This window comes from Camelus dromedarius, unplaced genomic scaffold (genome assembly GCF_036321535.1).
Source record: "Camelus dromedarius isolate mCamDro1 unplaced genomic scaffold, mCamDro1.pat HAP1_SCAFFOLD_189, whole genome shotgun sequence".
NCBI classification, from domain to species: Eukaryota; Metazoa; Chordata; class Mammalia; order Artiodactyla; family Camelidae; genus Camelus; species Camelus dromedarius.
This window is the reverse complement of record NW_026989847.1, coordinates 155,741-175,731: the sequence shown is the minus strand read 5'-3', so window position 1 is coordinate 175,731 and position 19,991 is coordinate 155,741. Positions and strand designations below refer to the sequence as shown.

Below are 19,991 nucleotides of genomic sequence, written 5' to 3'. Positions count from 1 at the left end.
AAGAAAAATGTCTTTGCATTTTGCTGAACTTGTCCGGGTGGCTTTATGGAATTTGGTCCAGGCCTGCAGAGGTGAATACACATCCAAACCTGAACCATTTGAATGTCTGCAAGATTTTAAGAGTCTAGAATGTCAGATCTGGACTATAACTCTGGTGAATGACATCAGTGAGTGGACTCAAGAAAACTCCATTTGAGTGCAAAGCCTTTCATAAGCCAAAAAAGGCTTTGAAATTGTGGCAAAGCCAGAGACTTTTGTGCACCACATATGGCCACAAACCCATGGGGACAACCACAGGCCTTCTGGAGTGCCAAGGGAATTCCATGTGAGGAGTCCAGCACTCACAGGAATCCAACAAGTCCCTGCCAGCCAGAGCACCTTCATTGCTACTGTGGTATTTTGAGCAAATGTCTTTTCTTCAGGTTCAAATTGGTTTGTTGTTTTTTTTTTAATAAAAGAAAATCAAACAACTTCTTGTTCCCTTGGTGAAAGTAAAAGCCTAACATTTTCTGATTTCTTTTGACAGAGAAAACTTGAGCCTATGAATCTAAACTCATCTGTGACGGTCTGCAGCTGGGAGCAAGCAGATCAGTGTCAGTCCCTTTGCAGCCGTTGGCTGGGAGCCTGCATGTTCCCTGGACTGATATTTGAAACATGTCACCCTAGCCGTGCCTTCGCTCTGGACTGGGAGGCGAGTCAGTCAGAATCTGCATTATGGAATGTATTTTTCAGATCCAAAGCTACGAGATCTTTTTTAATAGCCAGAGAATGTAGTCATAAATATATCTATTAATGTATTTATGCAAGAACAATTTTAAAGTTTTTTTATTATAAAAATTTCCCCCAAAATTGAAAATGAAAGAACATTGGAATTAAAATCCAATGGAATTAAAAACAGTGGAATTAAAAATCATCTGTACCTTAGTTATACATAAAGAATCTTAAAATCCTTCTAAACATTTTTTTGTTCAAATGTAGATATTTTTCCCTTCCAAAAATGAAAATTATTATTTCACATTTTTTTCTTTTTCCTTTTATTATATATTCCATATTAATAAATATAATTCTTTTAAATCCCTTTTAATGGCTGTTTAACATTATATTGAACAGATATGTAAATAGTCCTAGGTTTAAGAAATTTAAAAAATTGTCATTACAGTGCCCCTGCAAAGAATTTTTTCGTGTTTCTATTCTTAGTTACTAATTTAGACTAAAAGTTAACAAGTTTACTTTTCTTCATCTAAAACATTGGTTATTTTATGAATGAATTGTAAGGATTTTAAATAACTTTTCAGTAATTTCAACAAAGAAATTAACTTTAATGCAAAAATGTATGATGGTTTGCAAATCTATTTTCATTATATCTTCACTTTTACCAGTGTCATATCTGTGTGTGTTTGCACAAGTGCTTTAACTACCAGCAATGTAAGAAAAATCTGTGTACTAAAAATGTGAAAATAGTTTCCTGGTTTGTGTTTTCATTCTCCCAATATAGGTTTTGGATGACAAGCTTGTATTTGCAAATGTACACACCCTGTGGGAGGTGATCTGTACATACGCTGAGATACTGTACATAAAATTGCCTCTGAATCCCAATCATCTGAAAACCGTGTCCTCAGCCTTTGATACCTTCAGCTGTTTTATGAAAGTCCTCCAAGTGGATGAAAGTATCAACAACCGGAACAAGAGTTTTTCATTGCCCTATTTGAGAAGAGCTGCGTGAACGACTTTTATATTCAGGATAGAGATACATTCATCAATCCAACCACCAGGAGCCGCACTGTAAGTCTAAACCGAGTTTAGCTGCTGTCTTGGGGGTGATTTAGAACCTGCTGTTGAATTATAAGTGATTTGGTTTTGTTGGTTTGGTTTGGTTTTTAAAAGCTGCCCATAAAAATGAAAAAAGAGAAAGAAAAGAAATATGCCTACAGATTCCTGTTAGGATAGTAAACAGTGGCTGGTTATTTACCCTGTATAAACCACACGCTTTCTTAGAATCTATTTAGGTTTACTTCATCCTTTCTCAGATCAAGTATCAAGTAAGGGACAGTTTTAAAAAAAAATTCAGGATTAACTGGATTGTGAGCTCCGGGATCTGCAAGGCAGCTTTCCCTTCCCATGGTGTAAGTCAAATGGCAGAAATGAAATAAAGCACTTCATGTATCCTCCGGTGTTAACAGGAAAAGGTGAGTCTTCTTGACCTTGTTACTTCCTGGGTAAAATGAAGATAATATGTCAGGAGTCGACAAGCCCATTTAGGGCAGGAACCATGTTGTCTTGTTCACTGCTGAATCCCAGGCACCAGGAAGGCTGAGTTTAACAAGTGGGTGAATGAATGAACTGTATTTCCCCCAGAGTTACCATGTGGGGCAGTGTGGATTAGCATCTAAGAACATAGACACGAGAGGTGAGGGTACAGCTCAAGTGATGGGGCGCATGCTTAGCACGCATAAAGTCCTGGGTTCAGCCCCCAACACCTCCTCTAAAATAGACAAATAACCCTAATTACCTCCCCACCCCCCACCAGAATTACCTTATTATCTCCCTGCCACCAAAAAAAAAAAAAAAAAAGGTAGAAGTGGCCAAGAGCATAGACTCAGGCTGGAACACTTGTGCTGGTTTCTCGCTGTCTACCTTGTAAAAGTCATTTAGCCTCTGTGTTTATCAAGTTCCTCATCAATAAAATGGGGATAATAATAGTACCCACCTCGTAGAGATGCTATGGGGATTAATGAATCTGCTTGAATTTTAGAACAGCCCTGGCTAATAGTAAGTACTATGCATTTGCCAGCTCTTTTCATAATTACTGACAGATGTTATTATCAACCAAAGAAGTATTAGTTCTTTGTAAGGGAAATGCATGTTAGACCATTTCATTTATCATTTTCTGTAATTCAGGCTTTTTCCCTCTGAAATACCATTTTCTGTCTGTGCACTAGTAAATCACAGGGCTTTCCAAATTTCATCTGTCTGAGTTCTTGTCATGATGACAATACTGCAGAGTTTTGACATTTTTTAGGGACTCCATCTGAGATGACAGCAACCCCTCAAATTCAGAAGCACTTCTCTAACTGACAACATCTCGCATGAAATGAAGTTTGTAAAATGTAAGAGCTTCAGACGCTAAATGATGCCATAAATGCAAAGATGTTATATCTAAGCTCTTTAAATAAATCCTGTCATTGAAATAAAGGAAATACTATATTATAGCTCTCTATGACTTTGTTACCTTGCTATCCGTTTATCTGACTCTCTAAGACAAAAGAAAGCAAAGACTGAGATTGATCATTACTACTGTGTGGTACACGTATTTGTGGATGAAGACCATACTGAAATACACTGTCTAAGATACTAAAATGGACACTAAACAGCTGCTTGATGCACATGCATGAACAGAACAGGGAGCTGGTTGCAGGGAGCAGACACTGAGCTTCCTGGATCAGAGACTCAGCATAGCAGTCCAGCCCAGCAGTCCACATGTTTTATATTTATATCCGAGCAAAATTAGCAGTGAGAGTCTGAAATGAACTTTGGGGACACTTGCAAACAGCTGTCATGATTACTAATGTGGGACACCAGGATTCTACAGTGTTTAGTTGGCATCTGCACACAACCATTTCTTTTCCACTAAAGCCTGTTGTAATTGCTGGTTCCACATCCAGGCTGAGGAATCATCTCATGTGTTGTTTGGGAGGGAGGTAAGTGGAGTCAGGACCCATGCTAAGGCTGGGTGGGTAATAATCTGGTTCTAGTACAGGAGAAAGGAAAGTAGGTCAGGTGGGAAGGAGAATGACTGGATTTAAATTTTGTTTCTTGAGTAAGCTAAATATATAACATCATGTCAAGTTTCTTTATTGTTTATATTCCATGTGCTGTCACCGAATAACTACTGAATTGTGGGGACAAAATAGCCTGGGTTTTAGAATTGACCCTGCCCCTAAACAGCCAGAGTCCAGGTTCCTCTGGGTGTCCAAGGAGGGGGCTGCTGCCTCCACTGAAGCAGTTTGGGCACTTGGGTGGCGTAGTTTTTTTTGCTGTGGAAGACTGGCCCGGTTGTAGGACATTAAGCATCTGCAAGGCCCTCACCAGGTACCCACGGTGGTCCCAGGAGTGTAACATCCAAGTGTTCCTTTCCAGCCACGTTTGCAAATGACCCTCAAGGGGTTAGTATTAATCCTCGGTGAGAATTATGAAAAATTATATGGTACCTCCATCCCTTCTGGCAAAGGAGGGCCCCTTATTTACAAATGACCACAAAGTGTTAGCACCACATTTTATTAGCAGAACATGTGAACACGTGGTGACAGTGACGCTCACCTGTTTGCTTCTGCTTCCCAGTGCAACTTCAGCCTCCATCAGAGGACCTCAGCTGCCCCAGCGAACAGGGCCTTCTGTACAGGGAATGTGCTCCTCCTCGAAGCATAGACAAGAAGCAGCCCTTAGATCTCATCAGGTGAGCTGTTGTGGAGGGCACTCCAGTGGGAAGGGCTCAGGGTTGCCCTCATGGCTTCTGAGTGTGACAGTCCTCCGAGAGTGTTACCAACCAGGAAGCTCACAGGAGCTCTGAGCTTTGTTGCCCCAAGTTTTTACTGGAGACTTTATTACAAAGACATGGTTTATTGGGTCACTACTGACATGGCTACCCCACACAATAACTGTAAGTCAAAGCCCTAACATTTGAGCCCCTACCTCTCCTGATGGTCAGTCACTTGTCACAAAGCTCAAAGCCCCACTCCTCTAATCACATGGTTGGTGTCTCTGGCTGGCCAGTCCCCATCCTGAGTTATCTCATGAACACAAGCCATCCAAGGGTCCACCATGAATAGTAAAGACACTCCTATCTTGGGAAATTTCAAGGCTTTAGGGGTTGCCGTCCAGGAACTGGGAACAAAGACCTACCAAATTCTTCATTACACAGGAGTAAATGTTAGGTTTCACTTAAATTATAAAATAAGAGAAGTATTCTCACTGCTTAGCTCTATCTGCTGTTCGACACCGTTTCACTACACCACGTGACTGTAATGTCGCGCTCAGCATGTGTATTCTCAGAGCATCAGCGCCGGCTGCTCCCCGGGAGCTTATGCTGTTTGTGCAAGGCTGCTGGGAGGAGGGAGGCCAAGGACAACTGAGCAAACAAAAATAATCGGGCTAATAAGGAAACAATTTCAGATTGAAATGAAGGAAATAATACAGTGTTGAGATGGGAGACTTGGGGGAAATGGAGTCAAGAAAGCTATCTTTGAGAAGGTTACATGTGAGCTGAGACGGTGATAAGGAGGCTGGTCTTTGAGGATCTGGGATAAGTCACCCCAGGAATAGAGGCAGCTTGTCCATTGCCCCGAGGCACAAATGTGCTCAGCAGGTTTGAGGAGATACTGGAGCCAACGCTGGTGAGAGTGATGAGACGCGAGGTTTAGAAGGGCATCAGGAGCACGGAAAGTAGTGTAGACTCTAAGTGCAGTGAGAAGCAGTCATGATAGTTTAAGCACTAAGGTAATTTTCTCTCACAATTTGCAAAGATAATGTGGAGAATGAATTGCAGGGACCCAGGAAGCAGGGAGGCCTGGTCGGAGGCTCTTGGAGTGGGCCAGATGAGAGATGGTGGGAGCCAGGGAGAATGCGTTTGGGGAGTGGAGCTGACAGGATGCAGTTATGGGCTGGCTGTGGATGGTGAGGAGAAGAGAAGGGTCAAGGTAGCCCCAGGTCGGCCTGGAGCCAGGTGCCTGATCTTCCTAATCTCAGTGCCCCATTCAGATGCCCACCTACTTGGGCAAACCTCTTAACCTTCCAAGTGAGGGTTTTAAATCACTGAAGTCTTTTTGTTTGTTTCACATTTTATGGAAAGATACAAACACGTACAGAAGTAGAGAGAACAGCACAGCCAGCCTGTCTGTATCAGTCACCCATCTCCAGAATTATCAACTCAGAGTCACTGTTGTTGCAACTTTCATCTCCACCTCTTCCCCTCCCCCACTTCGGGATCATTTTGAAGGCAATCCTACGTAGCTTAACCTTTCATTAATGAAATGACAAGGTCTCTTTCAAATACAATTGGAATATTCATTTTTTTTTAGGGTTACAAAATAATTCCCTGATTGTCACAAAAATACACTTTTAAGCAGTTTTGGGGTTGAAATCAGGATCCAGAATAAGTTCACACATTGCAGCTAGCATATCTCTCAAGTGGGTTCTAATCTATAATTTTCCTGTTTCTCATTTTCCTTGAAATTGCTGAGGGATTTCTCTATTTCCTGTTTGGTTGATTTCATTCTCCCCTGTGATTAGACTTATTTCTCCATCCTATTTATTGGCTTTAGCTAAGTGATTTGATCCTCCCCTAAAAGCTTGATCTGAACGAGGTTCAAATTTGTACAAGAATATTTGTTATATGAAGTTTTGTACTCCTGTCATAAGGTACATAATGCCCAGTTGACTCTCTTTTTTGTGATGACAGCAGCCAATAATGATTGTCACCCGGGATCATTATTACATAAGGGATTTTATTTCATGTGGTCATACTCTAATTTCCTCCCACAATTATCAGCAGGATCACAGTCATGAAGAGGCACTTTCTCATTAACCCGGATTATCCTGTAGAACAGTTTTAAAAGAGGAAGTTTATATATTTGTAAATATTTAAAGTTGATACATTTTTCTATTGTTTCTAATGTTTTTTTCTAATGGAGGTACTGAAGATTGAATCTAGGACCTTATGCTTGCTGAGCACACACTCTGCCACTGAGTGTACCCCATCCCCCTTGAGATTCATATTTATATGATATATTCCTTCTGTTATTTTTGTTTTATGTTATACAGAATTTGATGGCAGGGCAATGGGTTTGATGGCTATTTAATCATTCTTTATGGGATTTTGGGGTTGGTGTGTGTGTTTGTGTTTGTAAAGAAAACAATTTTCCCACTATTTTACGTATGTTTTGTGAAGGAAATTATGTTGATCTGTTCCCTTCTCCTGGTCCATGTATTCCCTTGTTGCTTCCCACTAGTGGCCCCTTGAGCTCTGTGACAAGACTAGCATGTCGTTAATCCAGGTTGAAGGAGATCTGAAGAGATTTATTCAAGGAGATGAAATTTGTAGACAATGAATTGGAAAGTATTGAGAAAGTTATTCATTAGGAGAAGGTATGGGGTTGAATTGTTAAGCGCAGAGAAATCTAAGCTATGAACCACCAAGACAATTATTAACTCCAGGAAAAACAAAGTAGGGAATAAAAAAGTAAGCCTAGCAGACAACTTGCTACAGCTGTGAACAGTCTGTAGAGAGTCCTAATAATGTAAAGCAAGGATACTGAGCTGATCAAAATTATAATGTATTTGTATCAAAAGGTTGGAAGAATGAAGGTTTGGGTGTGTAGAGGAGATGTGGTTTGAAAGAGAGCTTAATATTCATTTTCCAAAATAGAAAGTTAAATAGGTGATACATAAAGCTGAAAAAGTCAGTAGGCTGTGTTACAAGGATATTAGTCAGAAATAGGGAGTTTTTATTCCAAGAGTCAGCAGTAGGAGCTGAACATTGTTGCTTCTGACCAGGAAATGGGGTGGTTGTTGGGAACTGCTCCTTTTTACAATCGGTGTTCGAGAACTGTTTGACTCTTTAATGAATGTATGGTATAAGTTTGATAAAAAGAAATCAAAGCTGAATTTTGAAAAATTGATGTTAAGAATTGGGGTGTTTTTGACAGAGAGAGATAACAATCAGACAAAACTACATTTGAAGGGATCCTCATTATTTCTAGCCTTTCAGCAAGGACTAGGGGGCAGACATCTGTTTAAGGTTCAAAAATTCTTTCTGACATTCTTGCCGACATGTAACCTTTGGAAGTAATGAACTCTCCTTCATTGTAAATATGCAGGCAGAGGCTGCCTGACCAGCTCTCTAACTGTAGCAGGGTGTGTTTACCATTGGCCAGTTGGAGCAAGCAACTTCTAACATTCTTTCAGTTTTGAATGTGGCATTTTCAGGATGGAGAGTTGATAAGAATATATTACAAAAAGTTTAACAAGAAAGAGTCCAAGACATCTCAAACCCATTGCCAGGGTTTTCTCTGCCAGACACCATCCTGAGCCTGCCATCTGTGAGCCAGGCCACAAAGACCAGTCACATGAGAATGAACACACTTTGTCCCTCCTATCTGATTTGGCATCGGGCTCAGCCATTTTCCCCATGGAATGGTCCACGCCCAGGTCTCTGACGATGGAGCTGGTCTCACAGCAGCCCTGTGAGCGCTGGTCCAGCCCTAGGGGTTCCTGCGTGAAGTTTCTCAGGACTCCAGGCTGTTCTCAGAGCTGAGTCCCCCCTAGGCTAGGCCCTCGGAGCTCATCTCAGCTCCAGACTGAGCCGGAAGCTTCCGAGAGAACTCAGAGCTGAGGAAAGTCACAGGTTTTACCCAGCACTGCCGCGTCAGCAGTGCTCCAGCTGAGGGAAGTATCAGCAGCAGCAAACACACCTGAGCCGCCGCCTCATTTTTCCGCCTCATCCCTAAGCCCTCTGTGTCTGCCTGCCTGTGTCTGTCTCCCTTTCAGGACCAGCCTGGCACCGCTTCGTGCCCTGCCTCCTTTCTTCTAATCTTGCCTCCCTGGCCTGTTCCGTCTACTCCAGATTAACTGAGTAACATTGAAGGGTTTTTGAAACCTAGGAACAGACGACGAGATAGATACAAAGAATACAGGGCAGTTCCTTACTCAGCCACATCCCTCCTGCCCTCTCCCATTCCCACATGAGTTTTATAAATATTTTGTCAGAGAGACATTGCACTCCCAGTTGTTATCATTATCAGCCATTTCCTTATTATCTGTGGTTTACGTTGCATTTGCTCCAGGGAAGTTCCCGAGATAAGGCAGACGCAGATGACTGAGCCAGTAGTTGAAGTCCACTTGTGTCAAGCCTGTTAAGAATGATCTTTGGTGGGATTTGTTGAATGTGCCAGACTGTCCAGTGAGTGGTGATGATCCCCTGCATCTGCTCCGGAGTCGGCCTCGTCCCCTCCTTTGCTCTGTTCTCATTTATCTCTCTTCAGCAGGTGAACCAGTGATCTGTATTTCTATGATACGTAAAATACTTCTTATTTCACGGTAGAATTTGGGGGCTGCTGTGAAAACGCATATGTTTTAAGTGTGAATTGAGTCAGAGGTTTAAACTTAAAGCCCCCTTGATTTAGAATCAGAAATTAGTATGATGGAAGGAGGGTATAACTCAGTGGTAGAGTGAATGCCTAGCATGCATGAGGTACTGGGCTCAATCCCCAATGCCTCCATTTAAAAAACAAATAAATAAACCTAATTATGCCCCACCAAAAAACAAAGAAAAAAGAAATTAACATGAGGATGAAGCTACAGAGTGAATATGTGTTTCTTCTGAAACTACCTTCTGTCTTTCTGCAGGAAATTCTACGGGGAGAAGGTCGGAATCTGCTTTGCTTGGGCTGGGCTATTACATTCAGATGCTCCTCCTGGCAGCAGTCGTGGGGGTGACTTGCTTTCTGTATGTATATTTTAATCAAAATAACTGTACTTAGAGGTAACTTCTCTTTATTCCTTGTTACGGTGCTTACTTAACTTAGAATAACATTCTCCAGGAGCATCCACGTTGCTGCAAATGGCCCTATATTGTCAGTTTTTATAGCCGAGTAGTTTTCCATTGTATAAATATACTTCTTTAGCCAGTCATCCGTTGATGGACATTTAGGCTATCTCCATGTCTTGGCTATTGTAAATAGTGCTGCTATGTATATTGGGGTGCAGCTGTCATCCTGAAGTAGGGTTCCTTCAGGATATATGCACAGGAGTGGGATTCCTGTGTCATATGACAATTCTATTCCTAGTCTTTTGAGGAAACTCAATACCTATTCCACAGTGGCTGCACCAAACTGCATTCCCACCAGAAGTGTCGGAGGTTTCCCTTTGTCCACAGCCTCTCTAGCATATGTCATTTGTGGATTTTTGAATGATGGCCATTCTGACTGGTTTGAGGTGATACCTCATTGTACTTTTGATTTGCATTTCTCTGATAATTAGTGATATTGAGCATTTTTCATGTGCCCATTGATCATTTGTATATCTTCCTTGGAGAATTGCTTGTTTTGGTCTTCTGCCCATGTTTGGATTGGGTTATTTGGTTGTTTCTCAGTAAGTCATATGAGCTGCTTATATATTCTGGAGATCAAGCCTTTGTTAGTTTCATTTGCAAAAATGTTCTCCCATTCTGTAGGTTGTCTTTTTGTTTTACTTAAGGTGTCCTTTGCTGTGCAGAAGCTTGTAAGTTTCATTAGGTCCCATTTGTTTATTCTTGCTTTTATTTCTATTGCTTGGGTAGACTTCCCTAGGGGAAGATTTCTGAGATGTATGTCAGATATTTTGCCTGTATTTTCTCCTAGGAATTTTATTGTATCTTGTCTTATGTTTATCTTGCTGAAGAGACTGTCTTTATTCCATTGTATATTCTTGCCTCCTTTGTTGAAGATTAGTTGACCTTAATATTTGGGTTCATTTCTGGGCTCTCTATTCTGTTCCATTTGGCTATATGTCTGTTTTTGTACTAATACCATGCTGTCTTGACGACTGTAAGTCTATAGTATTGTCTCAAGTCTGTGAGAGTTACTCTTCCAGCCTCTTTCTTTTTTTCTTCAGTAATGCCCTGGAAATTCTATGTCTTTGATGGTTCCATATAAATTTTATTGTGATTTGTTCTAGTTCTATGGAATATGTCCAGGTTAATTTGGTAGGGATTGCATTAAATCTGTAGATTGCCTTGGGCAGTGTGACCATTTTAACAATATTGCTTCTTGCAATCAAAGAGCATGGGATACCTTTCCATTTTTTAAAGTCTTCTTTAATTTCCTTCACCAGTGCTTTATAGTTTTCTGTGTATAATTCTGTCACGTCTGTGGTTAGATTTATTCCTAGATATTTTATTACTTTGGGTGCTATTTTAAAGGGGATTGTTTCTTTACTTTCTTTTTCTGTTGATTCATCATTTGTGTAAAGAAATGCAACTGATTTTTGAACATTAATCTTGTAACCTGCTACTTTGCTATATTCTTCGATCAGCTCTGGTAGTTTTTGTGTGGACCTTTTAGGGTTTTCTATATATATTGTCATGTCATCTGCATATAGTGACACTTTTACCTCTTCTTTTCCAATTTAGACCCCTTTTACTTCTGTTACTTGCCTGATTGCTGTGGCCAGGACTTCCAAGTCTATGTTGAATAGGAGTGGTGATAGTGGGCATCTTTGACTTGTCCCAGATTTTAGTGGGAATCTTTTGAGGTTTTCACCGTTGAGTGCTATGCTGGCTGTAGGTTTGTCATATATAGCTTTTATGATGTTGAGATATGTTCCCTCAATACCCACTTTGGTGAGAATTTTTATCATAAGTGGGTGTTGAATTTTATCAAAAGTTTTCTGCATCTATTGAGATGATCATGTGGTTTTTGTCCTTTCTCTTGTTGATGTGAAGTATTACATTGATTGATTTTCATATGTTGAACCACCCTTGTGTCCCTGAGATGAACCCCACTTGAGCATGATGTATTATTTTTTTATGTGCTGTTGGATTTTATTTACTAGTATTTTGGTAAGGATTTTTTCATCTGTGTTCATCAGTGATATTGGTCTGTAATTCTCTTTTTTGGTGGTGTCTTTGCCTGGTTTTGGTATCAGGGTAATGGTGGCTTCATAGAATGAGTTTGGGAATATTCCTTCTTTTCAATCTTCTGGAAGAGTTTGAGAAGGACTGGTATGAGTTCTTCTTTGTATGTGTGGTAGAACTCCCTGGTGAAGCTGTCCAGTCCTGGACTTTTATTTGTAGGGAAGTTTTTTATTGTTAATTCAATTTCATTCCTAGTGATCCATTTGTTCAAGTGGATAGTTTCTTCTTGATTCAGTCTTAGTGGACTGTATGTTTCCAGAAACTTGTCCATCTCCTCTAGGTTATCCACTTTTCCATGTAGTTTTTCATGATATTCTCATATGATATTCTGTATTTCTATGTTATTTGTTGTAATTTCTCCATTTTCCTTTCTTATTTTGCAAATTTGTGCTCTCTCTTTCTTCTTCTTTGTGAGTTTGGCCAGAGGTTTGTCGATTTTATTTACTCTTTCAAAAAACTAGCTTTTGGTTTGATTGATTATTTTCTCTATTTTTTTAATCTTTATTTTATTTATTTCCTCCATGATCTTTATTATTTCCTTCCTTCTGCTGACTTTTGTGTGTTTTTGCTCTTCTGTTTCTAGTTCTTTCAGCTGGTGGGCTAGATTGTTTATTTGGTATTGTTCTTCTTTTTTGAGGAAGGCCTGCATTACCCTAAACTTTCCTCTTAGTACTGCTTTTGCTGTGTACCGTATGTTTTGTGTGGTTGTGTTTTCATTTTCATTTGTCTCAAGGTATTCTTTAATTTCAACTTTGATTACATCATCGACCCATTTGTTTTCTAATAGCATGTTGTTTAATCTCAATGCTTTCCTTTCTTTCTCCTTTGTTTCTCTGAAGTTGATTTCTAGTTTCAATGGCATTGTGGTCAGTAAAGATGCTTGAGATAATTTCTATCTTCTTAAAATTGTTGAGGCTTCTTTTGTGACTAAGTACATGATCAATCCTAGAAAGTGTTCCACACACATTTGAAAAGAATGTGTATTCTATTATGGAGGATTGTAATGCTCTGAAAATATGCACTAAATCCAATTATTCTCTTGTATCATTTAATTTCTCTGTTGCCTTATTTATTTTCTGTCTGGAAGATCTGTCTAGTGATGTTAATGTGGTGTTAAAATTTCTGACAATGATTGTATTCCCATCAATTTCCCCCTTTATCTCTGTTAGTAGTTGTTTAATGTACTTAGGTGCTCATGTTGGGTGCTTATATATTAATGATTGTAATATCTTCATCTTGTATCACTCCTTTAATCATTATAAAATGTCTTTATTTATCTTTCTTTATGGCCCTTGTTTTAAAGTCTATTTTGTCTGAAATCAGTACTGCTACACCTGCTTTTTTGGCATTTCCATTTGCATGGAATATCCTTTTCCGTCCATTCACTCTCAATCTATGTGTCCTTCTCCCTAAAATGTGTCTCTTATATGCAGTGTATTGAAGTTTCTTGCTTTATTATCCAGTCTGCTACTCTGTCTTTTCACTGGAGCATTTAGACCATTAACATTTACAGTAATTAATGATAGATGAGAGTTTATTGCTATTTTGAACTTATTTTTGCAGTTGATTTGGTATTTCTTCTTGGTTCCTTTCTTCTTCCTTTTGTTGTATGGTAATTTTCCTTTGTATTGTATTTAGTTTTTGTGACTCACTTGTAAGTTTTTGGCTTGTGATTACACTTTTTTTGTAAGTCTGTTAACCAATTACTGTAACTGTGTATACTAAAGAGATATTAATGTAATCTCAAACCCATCCTACTGAGAAGAAAAGATTTAAAAACAAAAGAAGAAAGAAAAAATACTCTCACATTCATGAATTCTCATTTCTGTAGCATCCTGCTTCTTTTCTATTTAGAGTAGACCTTTCAATATTTCTTTTAGCATGGGTTTAGTGTTGCTAAATTCTTTTAGTTTTGCTTCTCTGTAAAATTCTTTATCTCTCCTTCTATTCTAAAGGATAGCCTTGCTGGAGAGAGTATCCTAGGCTGCATCTTTTTTTTTCATTCAGGACTTTGAATATATCTTGCCACTCCCTTCTGGCCTGTAGTGTTTCTGTAGAGAAATCAGCTGAGAGCCTTCTCTTGTAACTCACTCTTTGTTTTCCTCTTGCTGCCTTTAGGATCATTTCTTTATCCTTCAGTCTAGCCATCTTGATTTATGATATATCTTGGCATGTTTCTCTTTGGGCTCTTCCTGTTTGGGACCCTCTGATCCTCCTGTGCTTGGGTGTCTGATTCCTTCTTTAAGTTTGGGAAGTTTTCAGTCATGATTTCTTTAATTACCTTTTCCATCCCCTTTGTTCTTTCTTCCCCTTCTGGAACCCCTATTATGCATAGATTGGCATGCTTTATATTATCCCATAGGTTCCTTATATTGTTTTCATTGTTTTATATTTGTTTTTCTCTCAGCTGTTCTGATTGGGTGCTTTCTGTTGTCCTGTCTTCTAGGTCACTTATTCGTTCTGCTGCATTATCTAGCCTGCTTTGTACAGCCTTTAGGTCAGATCTCATTTCAACCAATGAATTTACCAATTCTACTTGGCTCTTCTTTATAGCTTCTATTTTGTTTTTGATATATTTTATGTCTCTAAAGACTATCTCTTTTAGTTCCTTCAGTAATTTGATCACTTCTTTTTTGAAATCTTGATCTAGTAGGCCATCAATGTCTATTTTATTGATCGTTCTTTGAGGGGATTTCTCTTGCTCTTTTAATTGGCAGGACTTCCTCTGCTTCTTCATTCTGCTCATATCTCTCTGGCACTGTGGCTTAAGGAGTATCAGTTATCTATTGTGGTCCTTAAAGGAGTTTATTTATTTATCTATATAAAGCCTATGTGGGAATAAAACTTAAAAGAGAGAGAGAGAGAATTTTAAAAGAATGGAGGAAAAGAAGGTTTGAAAACAGTGTATAATCAATAATAGAATAGCAATTTGAAGCAGAATAGGAATCGAGTTGAGATATCTTTTAAGAATCTTAATAAAAAGAAGAGAAAATTCAAAATACAATATTTGAAACCTGTGACTAATAAATAACAGATCAAAACCAAGAGAATTAAAAATGAAACGAGAATTGTAAACATATAGAACTGTTTAAAAATAAAGATTAAATATGTAATAGGTATAAAACAGATATAAAAAGATTTTAAAAACAAAGATGTGTTCTCCTAGAGACTGTGTGCTCTTAATGGTTTTATTGAGAGGCCTTTGTGTCTTCGCCCTGTTTCACGAACTCACCTTGCTCTGTTGGCCCCCTTGTCTGTGCTGCTCACAGTGTCTGTCGGCAAGAAGATTGCACCCCTCCAACACTGGGTCAGGTGATCCTTTCCTTTGTGGTGGGTGGGTGGTTCACTCCCCCTCCAGATGCTGCAGTCAGTGCTGGGCCAGTTGCTCCATATGTGGGCTCAGCTTCAAGAGTAACAGCTTTATGGAGATATAATTCACATACCATAAAATGCAGCCTTTGAAATTGTGCATTAGATTTTAAGTACATTTCAGGGTTTTGTAGCCATCACTCCCAAAAGGAACCAGTACTCTTTAGAAAGTCACTCCCTAAACTTCCTTTCCCTTAGACCCCAGCAGCCACCACTCTACTTTCTGTCTCTACGGATTTGCCTGTTCTGGGCATTTCATATAAGTAGAACCATACAGTATGCTGCCTTTTTTGATTGCCGTCTTTCATTTAGTGTGACGTTGTCAAGACTCATCCATGGTGTAGCATATATCAGTACCCAAAGTCCTTTTTGTGTTCAAATAATATGCCATTGTTATAAATACACCACTTTGCTTATCCATCCATCAGTTGATGATGAATAATTCTGCTGTAAATGCTCATGGACAAGTTTTTGTGTGAACACATATTTTCAGTTCTCCTCAGGATATATCAAAAAATGGAATTGCTGGGATGTATTCTACTTTTAACATTTTGAGGAATTGCTAAAGTAGTTTTTAAAGTGACTGCTCCATTTTATATTTCCAGTAGTAATGTATGAGGAGTCCAGTTTCTCCACATCCTCATCAACACTTTTTATTACCGGGTTTATAGATACATATTTATATATCATATATCATATATATTTGTCATCCTAGTTGGTATGAAGTGGCATGTCATTGTGCTTTTGATTTCTGTTTCCCTAATGCCTACTGATGTTGAACATCTTTTTATGTGCTTATTTCCCATTCGTATGTCTTCTTTGGAGAAACATCTATTCAAATTCTTTGCCAATTTTAATTGTATTTGTCTTTGTATTGTCATGTTTTAAGTCTCCTTTGTCTATTCTGGATAAAAAGTCCCTTATCAGGGAAAATATTGGAAATATTTTCACCCATTCTGTGGATTGTCTTCTTACTTTCTTGATGAAGCCCTTTGAAGCACAGAAGTGTTTAATTTTACTGAAGTCCAGTTTACTTGATTTTTTTTCTTTTGTTGTTTGTGCTTTTGCTGTCATATCTTAGAAGTATTTGTACTTCAAAATCCTGAAGATTTTCTCATTGTTCATTATCTAAAAGATTTATAGTTTCAGGTCTGTGATTTATTTTGAGTTAAATTTAATAAATGGTGTTAAGGTAAAAGTTCAGTTTTCTTTCTTTCCAGGTGTATGTTCAGGTGTCCCAGCATCATTTTTGTAAAGATTAATTTTTCCCCATTGGATTGTCATGGAACCTTTATGAAAAATTAACTGGCTACGTGTAAGAGTTTGTTTATGGACTCTCAGTTCTTTTCTCTCAATCTATTTGTCTGTCCTTTATGCAAGTACCACACTGTATGGATTACCATTTTGTTACTGAGTTTTGAATTTTGAAACTTCAAAACTTTGTTCTTTTTCAAGATTGTTTTGACTATTCTGGGTATCTTGCATTTCCATATTAGTTTTAGGATCAGCTTGTTCATTTCTCCCAAAAAGCCAGAGTTTGCACTGAATCTATAGGTCATTTTGAGGACAAATGCCTTCCTAACAATAATAAGGCTTCTGATCCATGAACACAGAAGAGCTTTCCATTTATTTTAGGTCATTTTTAACTTCTATCAGTAGTATTTTAGTTTTCAATTTACCATTTTCAGACATTTTTCTCAGTATTCCACATATTTTTCTTAATATTCCTAAGTATTTTATTCTTTTTGATGCTATTGTAAATGAAAATGTTTCCTTCATTTTATTTTTAGATTATTCACTGCTGTTGTATAGAAATATAATTACTTTTTTATATATTGATTTGTGTCTTACAATTTTGGTCAAACTATGTTGTTAATTCTAATAGTTTTTTTTTCTCTCTCTCTCTTTTTTTTCTTTGTGGATTCCTTGTGAATTCAATGTATAATATCATGTCATCTGGAATTGAAATAGTTTTATTTCTTTCTTTCTAATCTAGAGGCTTTATTTTCTTTGTCTGTTTGCTTTGACTAGAACCTCTAGTACAATGTTGATTTTGGGAGGAAATAATTCAGTCTTTCACCATTATGTATGATCTTTGCTCCAGGTTTTTCATAGATGTTCTCTGTCAAGTTGAGGAAGTTCTCTTCTATTCCTAGTTTTTATCCATTATTCTATTAATATGGCATATTACATGAATTGACTTTTGTATGTTGAAATGCCTTTGCATACCTGGATACATTCCACTGAATTGTGGTCTATTTTATATGTTACTGGATTGGATTTGCTCGTATTCTGTTGAGGACTTTTACACTTATATCCATAAGAGATAGTCTTTAGTTTTCTTGTGATGCCTTTGTCTGGTTTTGGTATCAGTGTGATACTTGTGTCATTGAATGAATTGGGAAGTGTGCCCACCTCTTTATTTTTAGACGAGTTTGTGAAGCATTTTTTTGTTTGTTTGTTTTTTGTTTTTGTTTTTTCTTTAAGTAGTTGATGGAATTCACCAGCAAAGCCATACTGGCCTAGCATTTCCTTGTGGGAATGTTTTGGATTACTGTTTCAGTCACTACTTATTGTAGGATTATTTGAGTTTTCTATCTCTCCTTGAATTAGATTTAGTCAATTATATCCTTCAAGGAATTTATCCATTTCATCTAGATTATCTCATTTATTGGCTATACAAGTATTCATGGTATTCCCTTATATTCCTTGTTATTTTTGTAAGGGCAGTAGTGACATCCTTCCTTTCATTTCTCATCTTAGTAATTTGAATCTTCTCTCTTTTTTTCTTCAGTACTAGCTAAAAATTTGTCAGTTTTCTTGATCTTTTCAAAGAACCAACTTTTCTTTTTGTTGATTATTCTCTGTTATTCATCTATTCTCTATTCCATTTATTTCTGCCTTTACTATTTTGATTGGAATATTTAATTCATTTACATTAATGTAATTTCTTATCAGGTTGAAGTTACATCTGCTATCTGCTTTCTATATGTCTTTTTATTTCCCCAATGCTCTATTACTACACTTTTTTGTACAAAGTAGGCATTTTCAAGTGTGGCATTTTAATTTGTTGTTTATTTTATCTTTTTCTTCTCCTCCTCCTCTTCCTCCTACTCATTCTCCTCCATTGCCCCGGAGATTACTATTAACATCTTGTTTTAAAGCAATCTAGTTCACATGAATGCCAACTTAATTTCAATAGTACACAAAAACTTTGCTTTGGTATCAATCTTTTCCCTCCCCCTCCTCATGCTGTCACTGTCATACAAATTACACCTTTATGCATTTATAAGTGCATCTACACAGTTTCATAATTATTGTTTTATGCAGTTGTCCTTTACATCAATTAGAAGTAAACACTTACATGTAATACTGTATTTATAGTGTTTTATTTTTTTACTCATGTAGTTACCTCTACCAGTGCTCTTTATTTTTCAGTTGAGTGTCCTTTCATTTACAGCTGCTGGACTATCCTTAATATTTCTTGTAAAACAGGCCTGCTAGCAATGGATTCTTTCAGATTTTGTTTTTATAGGAGTGTCTTAATTTCTCCTTTAATTTTTTTGAAGAATCATTTTGCTGGCTATAAAATACTTGGTGACAGTATTTTCCTTTTATCACTTTGACGATACCTTCCCACTGCCTTCTGGTCTCCATGGTTTTTGATGAGAAATCAACTGTCTTACTGAGGAGCCTTTGAATATGTTGAGCCTCTTTTCTCTTTCTGCTGTCAAGATTATTTGTTCTTCTCTTTTGACACACTGAGTCTGATGTGCCTATTTTCGATGTCTCTACATTTATACCACGTGGAGTTTGTTGAGCTGCTGGGATGTACAAATTAATGTTTTCATCAAATTTGGGAAGTTTTCAGCCATTATTTCTTTATATATTTTTTCTACCCCTTCTTTTCTCTCCTTTCTGGCTCTCAAATTATGTGTGTATTGGTATTGTTGATGGTGTCCAACCTATCTCTGACACAGTGTTCATTTTTTTTCATTCTTTTTCTTTCTGTTCCACAGACTGGATAATCTCAGTATTTTTAAGTTAACTGACTTTTTCTTCAACAATTTCATATCTACAGAGAAATCTCTTATTGAATTTTTCATTGTAGTCATTATGTTTGTATCTCTAGAATGTCCAGTTGGTTTTTAATATAAATTTTATCTATTGTTATTCTCTGTACAATGAGATGTTCACATACTTAAATTCTTTAGGCATGGTTTCGTTTAGCTCTTTGATCATATGTGTAATTCCTTATTTCAGTCTTTGTCTAGTAAGTCCAGTGTCTGGGTTTCCTCAGGGAGTTTCTATTGACTACTTTCTCCCCTGTGTTATGGCCAAACTTTTCTGTTTCTTTGTACATCTTGTAATTTTCTGTTGAAAATTGGACATTTAAAATATTACAATATGGCAGAACTGAAAGCCAGATTTTCCTCATCTCCAGGGTTTATCGTTGCTTCCATTGTCATTGCTGCTGCAGCTATTTATGTAGTTACTTTCCTGAACAAATTCTGTAAAGTCTGTATTCTTTATCATGCATGGCCATGAGATCTGTATGTGTGCAGAAAGCCTAGTTGTCGTCAGTGTAATAATGATTGGACAGTGATTTCTTTCAATGCCTGGAGCCAATCGTTTGAGCTGTTGCCAGGTGGCTGTGTGCCTGCATGCTGACGGATGCCCTCAGCACCGGCAGGCAGTCTGCAGCTATTTTGTAGCCTTTAGTTCTTGCTTATGCAGAACCTCAAGTTCAGCCAGAGTTGAAGGCTTAAGATTTTCTCAGATCTTTCCTTGCCATATGCCACACATGTGTACGCACTTCTACAATTCTCAGAATTTTTTGGAGCTATTTAACCCTACCTCCACCCCCAGAAAGTCTCAATACTCAATTTTGCCTTCTAAGTTTCCTAGTCAGCATCTAGTTAGCCTGTACTGGTACCACTGCATCAGGCAGTTGTAA

General features: G+C 37.9%; 1 long non-coding RNA gene across 3 annotated transcripts in view; it reads left to right on the top strand.

Moving 5' to 3' along the window:
• The first annotated feature begins 1,499 nt into the window (after positions 1-1,499).
• LOC135320932 (uncharacterized) overlaps positions 1,500-19,991 on the top strand; it is a 34,483-nt gene continuing 15,991 nt past the window's right edge. For 2 of the 3 annotated variants that reach the window (XR_010380303.1, XR_010380304.1), the window contains exons 1-2: positions 1,500-3,107; positions 4,339-4,453. This is a non-coding gene — a long non-coding RNA (uncharacterized LOC135320932). The remainder of the gene's footprint in view (positions 3,108-4,338; positions 4,454-19,991) is intronic. The other variant, XR_010380305.1, reaches the window with a different exon arrangement.